Genomic DNA, 11076 nt, shown 5'->3' with positions numbered 1-11076 from the left:
GTGTTGACAATAGAACTTAAATTGTCCTTTGTCCTTTTCTAGCAAAAGAATATATAATTAATGAAATTTGACATGCATGTTGAATATAATTCTCTTACTTCCGTTTTAAATGGATAAAGGTACCTACTTCTTAAAACAATTACAACTTTAACTAAAAGAATTCTTATTCTATAAAATTTGAAAAAGAAGGATCGACTAATTCTAACACGGCTCACCGCCCCTTTTTCCTGAGCTCCACAATTCTAACTTTTTAAAACTATAATTTGAATTTGAAAGTGTGTTCCCTTGTGGCAAAAAAATGTGACAAAAAGGTGAAATCGCTCGCCCTCGGCGCCCTCGTTGCACCCGACCCAAGGTCATCACGAGGAAGGTAAATCATAGCATCCTGAGCGAGCATATGGCAGGTGGGGTGAGTTGCACATCCTGAAAGTGTGTTCCCTTGATCATACAAACTCTTGCTCAATTTCAGCTAATGTTAATTTTTTTTAATGATTTTCCAAATCTTGCTAAAGTAAGTTTAAGACTAGAAAAGGCAAGGAAACAGACATTCATTAGCATGTTAAATAAACTCAGTCAATTTCTAAATCAATGATTTTTCAGTTTCATCAAACTCCTGCAATCTCTTCCCAAAGTCTTATCTCACCTTTTTGTGGACAATCTCCATCAAATCTCTTTCCATTGAGCAGGTGATTGACTTTGAGCATCCACATCCATAAACTATGATCCAAAAATGCAAATTTTCTCTTCCCAGATCTGACTGATATATGTTTTGGAGAAAATTTTCACAAACCTGTGCAGGCAATTCAGAAAAGTGCAGCTAGGTTTTTTCCTTCATGTCTCAAGGCTCTTGAGTACATTTGACAAAACTGTCAAAATAAAGAGAGAAATAAGATGGCAAGAAGGAATTGTATTAAGTGTGTTTGAGCTGCAATGGACTCTGTTGAATCTAGGTTTATGGAATTCTGGAAGTCAATGAAGACCGCCTTGTTTTGGTTTGAAATACTGCCACTTTACCAAGAGTTTGTCTTATGAGGAAGGGTGTTGTGATGTGAGGGGGATGCCAAACTTCAAAAAGGAGATCAACTGGCACAATCTTTGTATGCTTGAAACTTCAAAGATAGAAGAAAAGGCATCATGCCCAATTGCATGGCATTCACATCTACCAAGAATAAGAACCAAGACCCTAAGGAGCATTTTGTTCTAATTTTATACTTTTTAGTAGGTAGACATTATATGTATGTTTCTTTTTAAAAGTATACTTTTTTTATTATTGTTTTTTTTGTAATTTTTTAGTTAGCTTGTAGGATTAATCTCATGTGCAAAATTCTTTGATAGTTTGGGTTGGACAATCTCCTCAGGAGATTATGCAAGAAATATACTGAATTTGAAACTAGAGAATCAAACTCCAATCCTATCTATTAAATGACATAAGTTGATAATCTCAATATGCTAGCAGGGATAGTTCGTCCAAGCTTTAAGTTATTCAAACACTAATGGGACGCCGCTGCTACTGAGCCAAGCGCTCTCAAGTGCTTCTTGAGCTCAAGTGGGAAGTGGAGTATCGATGTTCGAGGTAGCTAAGTCATTCGACTGCTGAGCTATTAAATTAGGAGGCCTGAATGTCGAATAGCAACTTACTCGAGTTGTCGAGCGGCAAGCTAGCTGAGTGCTGAGTTTGCCAAGCTGCTGTAGAGTACCCCGAGTGGGCCTCCATGCGCCAAGTAGTGAGAGTTATCGAGTCTCCCGAGCGAGTAGATGAGCACCGAGTTTGGATGCTAAGCTACTAGACTGTAGAGTGGTCGAAGTGCGGAGCCGAGTACTCAAGAAGTTTCTCAAGTCGGTTGAGATGCTTGACAACCCAATCCGAAAGGGTCTATAAGTGCTTTGTAGATTCGTCCCCTCCGATGATATAGTAATTCAGGGAACGAAGATGAAGGAATTTGCTTCTTCTTCTTATTACGTCTCTCTATTGCCTGAGATCACAATCTCTTTATATAGGTTATCAACCATCAATGGTTGGTCGTGGCCGTTTCACTCGGCGATTACAAATTCTCAATTAATCAATGATCCTCCAACATTCGATGTACAAGTTATGTTAGTATACAAATCAATTTGACATGTAAGAGAAAGCCTCTTTTCATACACATATTCTTAATATCAATACTTATGACACATTATAAATCAACCATATTAGAGACTAAAATTTCATTCATAATAAAATCTATTTTCTCCTCAACTTGTTTCCATTTAAATTTCCAACCGTTTGTTATACGATGAAAAAAATCAGGATCTTAAAGCTTAGGCAGTCTCATTAATATTACAGAAAATATAAAGTAGAATGCTATCTTAGATGACCATTTACGATAAGGAAAAATTGTTACAAATAGCTTCGTGGTAGTTGACTTGAAACATACTTAGTTTTAGGTTGCAATAAATTGTGGTGACAATTATTGCTATTATATATTTGCCGAACATAGTTGACATCTATGATTACATTTGCTATGGCTAGTGATGTAGTAATTGTTTTTTAAATAAATATATTTTAAATTGTCATAGATAGTTATCTTCCATAGTGCCTTGGAATCTTTTCTAATAAAATTATATTTTAAAATTTCCTAAATACATTTATATAGGAGATTGCACAGCCTCTAAATAGAACGCTACAAGAATACTATAGTTATGGAATTTAATTTCAGCACTAATTAACAATTGAAAATTATATCGGTCTTATTTAGAACGCTACAAGAATACTATAGTTATGGAATTGAAAATTATATCGGTATTGAATTTAAATTTCTTTATTAATTCTGCAACTATTAATATATATCGTCCTTTTTAATTAGCGACGAATCTTAAATTCGTCTAATTTAGTAATGGAAACTTAATTACATTACTAATTTAACGATGAAAACTTAATTCTATTACTATTTTAGATATCAAAACTTGGATTTTGATTCCTAATTTTAGAAATTCTATTGTAAATCAGTGAAACTAAGCTTCGAGCGAAAGTTGTAGTAAAGGCCAAAGTAATATCTCTGGCATAAAAGACTGATGTGTTAGAGGAACTGAAGATTTTTCATGCTTTAGAGTCAATCGAAAAAATCAATGAATTAGTGGCTAAGGATTAGCCAATATCAAACCAGTAAGGGAATTTGAATCTACAAGAGATCAAGTTAGTTTCATTGCAAGCCAAGTTGGAGTCTGCCCAATCTGAGCTGACGATTTTCGAGTCCAAGTTAGTGGCTTACAAGGTGGGAGAGGACGAGCGTTTCGAGGTCAAACGAATAACATACCTTAGATCTCACGATTTTGTCTTGGAGCTCGGCCGACACACTATAAAGATGTTTTCGTATGGAGCCAAAGGAGCGGCCAAGCAGCTCCCAAAGGTGGCTATTTATTGACCGACTCGCCTGAGCGATTCCTAGACCGCTAGCGGATTATAAATGAGCTTCCTAATGACCTCTTTCTTGAATTCAGGCAATCTGCTAACATAGCCACCCCTATACTATGAGCCCTTTGTGGGTGGAAAACCTTAAATATGTTGTATTCGCATTTGTTGCATTGTGTCTCTTGCTTTTAATTGCTTTGATGCTTTCCATTACCATTTGAACATTATGCTTCTAGTGTGATGTGCCATACATGGCAAGGTTTCGGATGCCACATGACTGGCTTTATGTCAAGTGAGCGGTGAGTTCGAGTGAATGGGGATATGGGATCAGTGTTGAATGACGATTCATGCGATGTGTTGAGTGAGTGGCAATTTACGAGTGTCGAGCGGACGATAATTTATCATTTCCGAGCAGGTGACCATTTGTGAGGGATGCCGAGTGAGCGGTGATATTTAAGGAATACCGAGCGGGCAGCGATTTCTGAAGAATGTCAAGCAAGCGACGATTTATGAGTGTCAAGCGAGTGACTGTTTATGAGTGTTGAGCGGGCGACGTGTATGGGTGCCGAGCAGGCAACGATTTATAAGGAATGCTAAGCGATCGACGATATGCAAGGGATGTTGGAAATATAAGTTATGGGAGAAGAAAAAAGAATTATAGAAGGAAAAATGTGGAAGAGGAGAAATAACTCTATGTGGAAGAGGAGTAGAAAAAAATAGAAAACTCAACTTGTTCATTCATGAAAAAGAAGTACATATTTATAGGCTTATTGGATAAGCACTAATATGAGATAATCATGATATTTTTTTAAAAAAAATTCTATCTCCACGAACTCTTATCAATTCATCAAGTTCTATCTCTATCATATCTCTAGTCAAGACTTGCCACCTCACAATTCTATCTCCATAAAATTTTATCAACAACTTTTATCTAAAAATCAAGTTTAATTTCCAACACCCCCTCTTAAACTTGATTTTGTGACTCCAAGCAAATATCGCATTTTGATGAAGTCTTCAAATTTGAGTGGCTTGGTAAAAATATCAACAACTTGATTTTGAGACTTTATGTATTCCACTTGCACCTCTTTTCTTGTAATACATTCTCTGATATAGTGAAAGCGCGTATCGATGTGCTTGCTTCTATCATGGAAGACTGGATTTTTTTGCTAGTGCTATTGTAGACTTGTTATCAACTCGTATCTTGGTTGCCTCTTCTTGTGGTAAACTTAACTCATTCAATAAATTTCTGAGCCAAACAGCATGACAAACACATGAAGTCGCAGCCACATACTCTGCTTCACAAGTAGAAAGTGTGACAATAGGCTGTTTTTTTGACATCCAAGTGAAAGTTGTATCTCCCATAAAGAACACAAATCCTGTAGTGCTCTTTCTATCATCTATATCTCCACCCCAATCACTGTCACTATATCCTTCATATTTGAAGTGGTTAGATGTTGAATAAAGTAATCCAAAATCTATCGTACCTTTGATATAGCGCAAAATTCTCTTAGCGATCTTAAGGTGGGTAGTAGTTGGATCTTCCATGTAGCGACTAACAAGTCCAACAGCATAAAGAATATCAGGTCTTGTGCATGTCAAGTGTCGTAAACTTCCAACCAAACTCTTAAAAAATGTTGGATTAACTTTTTCTTCATCATCATGCTTTGATAACTTGACTCCACATTCTACTGGGGGTATTTATAGACTTACTGTTATCCAGCCTGAACTTCTTTAATATCTCTCTTGCATAACCTGTTTGTGAGATGAAGCTTCCATCTTCCCTTTGGTTCACTTCAATGCCCAGATAGTATGCCATGAGCCCAATATCAGTCATTTCAAACTCTTTAGTCATCGCTTCTTTAAATTCTCCAAACATACTTGGATTGCTTCCTGTGAAGATCAAGTCATCGACATATATGCATACAATCAAAACATCTTTATCCTTACTCTGAATGTATAATGCATGATCATAAGGACATTTGATGAAGCCTTTCTCTTGCAGGTGCTTGTCTATTCGGCTATTCCATGCCCTTGGTGCTTGCTTTAGCCCGTAGAGAGCCTTCTTCAATTTTAGAACTCTGTCTACTTGTCCTTTAACTTCATAACCTGATGGTTGCTGAATATAGACTTCTTCTTCAAGAACTCCATTTAAAAAAGCAGATTTTACATCCATTTGATATATTTTCCACTTATTTTGAGCTGCTAAAGCAATGATTAGTCTAATAGTTTCTAATCGAGCAACATGAGCGAATACCTCATCATAATCAATGTCAGATATTTGACTGTAGCCTTTTGCCACCAATCTTGCTTTATATCTTTCAACTTCTCCTTTGGCATTCTTCTTTATTTTGTACACCCACTTCACACCAATCGCCTTATGTCCTTTAGGAAGTGCAGTTAACTCCCATGTGTCATTCTTTTCTATCGCCTTGATTTCTTCATCCATCGCATCTTTCCACCTTTTGCTCTTTATAGCTTCTTGGAAATCTATAGGCTCGCAATCCGCAAAAAGACAAAATAGAGTAATATTATCTTGATTTTCAGTTACCTCATAAATGTCTCGTAAGCTTCTAAAGCGTGGTACTCTCTCACTTGAAGTTGATGCAAATGAATTTCCTCGAATATTTGATGTTGGTGTTACTAGTGGAGTAGTAGGTTCCTCTCTTGTTTGCTCCACCACCCTTGGTTGCTCCACCCTTAGTTGCTCCACATCTTCTTCTTCAAAGCACGGGAAGAAGTTGTAATCTTCATTTCGAGATTCCCAATTCCATTCTTCTTCTTCATTAAATATGACATCTTGGCTGATGATTGTCTTCCCAGTATCTGGATTGTATAGCTTATACCCTTTTGAGTTAGTATCATAACCAATAAAAATAAACTTCTTACTTTTATCATCCAATTTGCTTCTTGATTGATCAGGCACATGAACATGGGCTATACTTCCAAAAACTTTTAGATGAGAAATCCCAGGCTTCCTTCCGCTCCACACTTCTTGTGGTGTCTTGCCCCACACACTCCTTGTTGGTGATCGGTTGGATAAGTATACTGCACATGCAACCGCTTCTGCCCAAAGTTCCTTTGGTAGCCTCTTGCTTTTGAGAATGCTCCTTGTCATGTCAAAGATGGTTCGATTCTTTCTTTCTGCCACTCCATTTTGTTGAGGGGATCTTGGAACTGTCAAGGGTCTTCGTATTCCGTTGGCTTCACAAAATTCTTGAAACTCCTTTGAAGTAAATTCTCCTCCTCGATCAGAACGCATAGCTTTGACCTCGAGACCGCTCTCCTTTTCTATAGTAGCTTTAAATTTCTTGAATATGTCGAAGACCTCCGATTTTTGCTTCAAGAAGTATACCCAAGTTTTTCGAGAAAAATTATCTATGAAAAGAATGAAATAATTGCTCTTACCAAGTGAACTTGGCTTTATCGGACCGCAAACATCTGTATGTATAAGTTCAAGAGGCTTTTGAGCTCTTGAACTTGACTCCTTTGGAAAACCTCTTTTAAATTGCTTTCCACGTAGACATGCTTCACAAACTTGATCAGGATGTTTGATGCAAGGTAGTCCTCTCACCATCTCTTTCTTTGAAAGCAGTTCTAGTCCTCCGAAATTGAGATGTCCAAATCGAAGATGTCATAGCTAAGTGATGTCTTTGTAACAAGCTTTGAGACAGTTGACAACATCATTTTGAATATTAAGTAAGAACATTCTATTTTTTGACATAGGCACCTTAGCAATTAAGCAACCAATATGATCTTTCAAGATGAGCATACCATCTTTTATATGAATATCATATCCTTTTGCCAAAAGTTGTCCTAAGCTTAGGATGTTGCTCTTCATATTTGGTACAAAGAAAACATTTGAGATAAATTCATGTTTTCCATTCTTTAAATGGATGAGAATGTTACCTTTGCCTTTTACCTCAATCTTTGATTCATCTCTGAAGGATACATTACCACCAACTGATTCATCAAACTCTACGAACATGTTTCTTTTGCCGCACATATGATTGCTTGCACCAGTGTCGAGATACCAAATTGTATCTTCTTCTCTTTCATTATCTTTATACGCTAGCAGTAGGATGTCATCTTCTTCTTTTCTTTTTTCCATATAATTTGTTCTTTCATATACTTTATTCTTGGGCAATCTACATTCTTTTGCATAATGCCCAAATTTGTCACAATTATAGCACTTAACTTGAGATTTATCGTACCTCGAGTTTGTGTACCCTCTTCCACGTCCTCTTGTTGAATGTTCTCCTCTTTCATTGTTGTTGTTGGAAACCCATCCTTGCTCATTAGAACGGCCTCGTCCATATCCACGACCTCTTCCACGTTGACTTCTATTGTTACTGGAGCTTTCATCTTTCTTTGTCGGTTGAAGAGTCGTCTTTAGGAGTTGTTGAGTAGTTTCTTCATTTATTTTCTTCTTTTCTTCATGGGCTTGTAATGAACCCAGGAGTTGCTCAATCGTCATGACTTGTAGATCTTTGGTCTCTTCGATGATGGTTGTAATGCTATCAAATTTTGAATCCAATGATCGAAGAATTTTCTCAATAATAGTTACTTCTTCTAGTTTCTCACCATTTCTCTTTAGTTGATTGGAAATGGTAGAGACTCTAGAAAAATAATCTGATACTAACTCACCTTCTTTCATACGAAGAGCATCAAATTGACTTCTTAATGTCTGAAGTCATACCTTTTTTACCTTTTCTTCTCTTTGATATGAGACTTGGAGCTTTTCCCATGCTTGCTTGGTTGAAGTAGCACTTGAAATCTTCTCAAAACCATCCTCATCTAAAGCTTGATAAATGAGGAAGAGAGTCTTCTTGTCTCTCTTTCTTAAATCTCTCAGACTGTCTTTTTCAGTTGGAGATAACGTCGAGTCATCACGAGGCTCAACGTAGCCTTTTTCTATAACTTCCCAAACATCATGAGCTCCAAGAAGCGCCTTCATCTTGATACTCCAATTGTCATAATTACTCGCTTTGAATACTAGAACTTGGAAGGGAACCATACCTCAATTAGCCATGGCTCTGATACCACTTTGTTGGAAACAGAAATTATGGGAAAAGAAAAAAGAATTATAGAAGGAAAAATGTGGAAGAGGAGAAATAACTCTATGTGGAAGAGGAGTAGAAGAAAATAGAAAACTCAACTTGTTCATTCATGAAAAAGAAGTACATATTTATAGGCTTATTGGATAAGCACTAATTTGAGATAATCATGATATATTTTTTTTTTAAATTCTATCTCCATGAACTCTTATCAATTCATCAAGTTCTATCTCTATCCTATCTCTAGTCAGGACTTGCCACCTCACCATTCTATCTCTATAAAATTTTATCAACAACTTTTATCTAAAAATCAAGTTTAATTTCTAACAAGGGATACTGAGTGAGTGGTGATTTGTAAGGAATGTCGGTCGAGTGGGAGTCATGCCCAAGTGAATTGGTGCTGAAAGCCATGCCCAAGTGAATTGGTGTTGGGAATCATGCCCAATTATAATCTACAGTTGTGGCGAGGATCGAGGAAAGCCGACTGGATGGTCCTTGGATGCGTGAGCCATACACACTTATAACTCATAGCTGTGGTGAGAGTCTAGGACAGCCGATCGGATGGTAGTTGGGCACGTGAGCCATACATGCTTATAGCTCGCAGTTCTGATGAGAGCCTGGGATAGCTGACCGAATGGTTATTCGGCGCACGAGTCATGCACGCTTATAACTCACAGTTATAGTGAGAGTCTGGGACAGTCGACGGGATGGTCGTTGGGTGCATGAGTCATGCATGCTTATAACTCACAGTTGTGGCGAGAGTTTGGGTTAGCCTACAGGATGGTCGTTGGGCGTGTGACCCATGCACACTTATAACTCGCAGCTATGGCGAGAGTCTAGGACAACCAACCAGATGGTCATTGGGTGCGTGAGCCATGCGCATTTATAACTCGCAGATATGGTAAGAGTCTGAGACAGCCGACCGATAGTCATTGGGCACGTGAGTCATACATGCTTATAACTCGCAACTGTGGCGAGAATCTGGGATAGTCGTCCGGATGGTCGTTGGGCATGTGAGCCATACATGCTTATAACCCGTAGCTATTGTAAGAGTCTGGGATAGTCGAACGGATGATCGTTGGGCGTGTGAGACATGTACGCTTATAACTCGCAGTTGTGGTGAGAGTCTGGGATAACCTATCTGATGGTCGTTAGGCGCGTGAGTCATGTACTCTTATGACTCGTAGCTATGGCCAGAGTCTGGGATGTCTGACTAGATGGTCGTTGGGTGTATTTGTCATGCACACTTATAACTCGTAGTTGTGGCAAGAGTCTGAGATAACCGATTGGATAGTCATTGAGCACGTGAGCCATGCACACTTATAACTCACAATTGTGGTAAGAGTCTGGGACAACCGACCGGATGGTTGTTGAACACATAAGCCATGTATGCTTATAACTCGCAATTGTGGTGAGAGTCTGAGACATTTTTGTTAGATAGAAGTTGGCACAAGTACAAAATGCTTTCAAGTGTGGTAAGGTTGAAGGTAATTCGCGCTCCATAGGCGATCTAACTCCTTACCATTGGTATTTTGAAGATAGTAGGCACTAGATACAAATTTCTTGATGACTTTGTAAGGTCCATTCCATTGGGGTGCCAGCTTAGTCATGTCTTCAACCAGCTTTGTCCTCTTCCAGACTAAATTACCTTCTTGGAAGAAATGAGGAATTATCCGTCAATTGTAGTTCTGTCGCATTCGTTGTCTATAAGCTGTTAGCCGAGTGGCAATTGTCTCCCTGGTCTTCCTGATAAGGTCCAATTTGAGAAGGCATTGATCGACATTATCTTGGCCATACAGTAATCACCGAGTGGATTCTTCGGCGACTTCAACGGGGACAACTGCTTCACTGCTATAGATTAAGTGGAAAGAAGTCAATCTTGTGTTCTCTCGGGGAGTCATGCAGTAAGTCCATAAGATGCTTGGGAGCTCCTTGGCCTAGATATCTCCCACATGATCAAGTTTAATTTTGAGCCCCTTGATAATCTCTCTGTTTGTAACTTTGGTATGGCCATTACTTTGAGGATATGCTACAAAAGTAAAGGCTTGGTTAATATAAAACCCTTGGCACCATTTTTGAATTTGGCACCCCAAGAATTACTGACCGTTGTCTGAGACTAGCTTATGAGGGATTCTGAATCGACACAAGATATTAGTCCTCAAGAATTTGATCATGATCCGCTCAGTGATTTTAGCCAGGGCCTTAGCCTCCACAACTTGGAGAAATAGTCTTCTACAACAAGTAAGTGTTAGTACAATTAGCTTTCAATGTTTTGATGTTTGATAATATATCTATGTCTGGTCAGTTTGATTAAGGGTTGATCCAAATAAGACTTGATATTTGGAAGAGAGAGGTCTAGTTAGAACTAGATGACTAGCAAGAAAAAATCCTAATTGGAGGTTAGGCAAGGGTAAGTCCTAACTGGAGGTTAGGCAGGTGAGAAGTCTACTGAGTGACTAGTCCGAGATGGAGGTTAGATAAAGGAAAGTTCTGATTGTTGGAGTGTATACTGAAAGCCTAAGCTTTGTAAACATTCATTATGAATAAAGAATCACATTTGGTCAAATTGTCTACATTTAGTTGTAGTTGTTCAATTAATTTATACTGTAGATAACATAGTATGTGGTGCCACAT

This window comes from Zingiber officinale, chromosome 9A (genome assembly GCF_018446385.1).
Source record: "Zingiber officinale cultivar Zhangliang chromosome 9A, Zo_v1.1, whole genome shotgun sequence".
Taxonomy (NCBI): Eukaryota; Viridiplantae; Streptophyta; class Magnoliopsida; order Zingiberales; family Zingiberaceae; genus Zingiber; species Zingiber officinale.
This window is presented reverse-complemented; position numbering follows the sequence as displayed.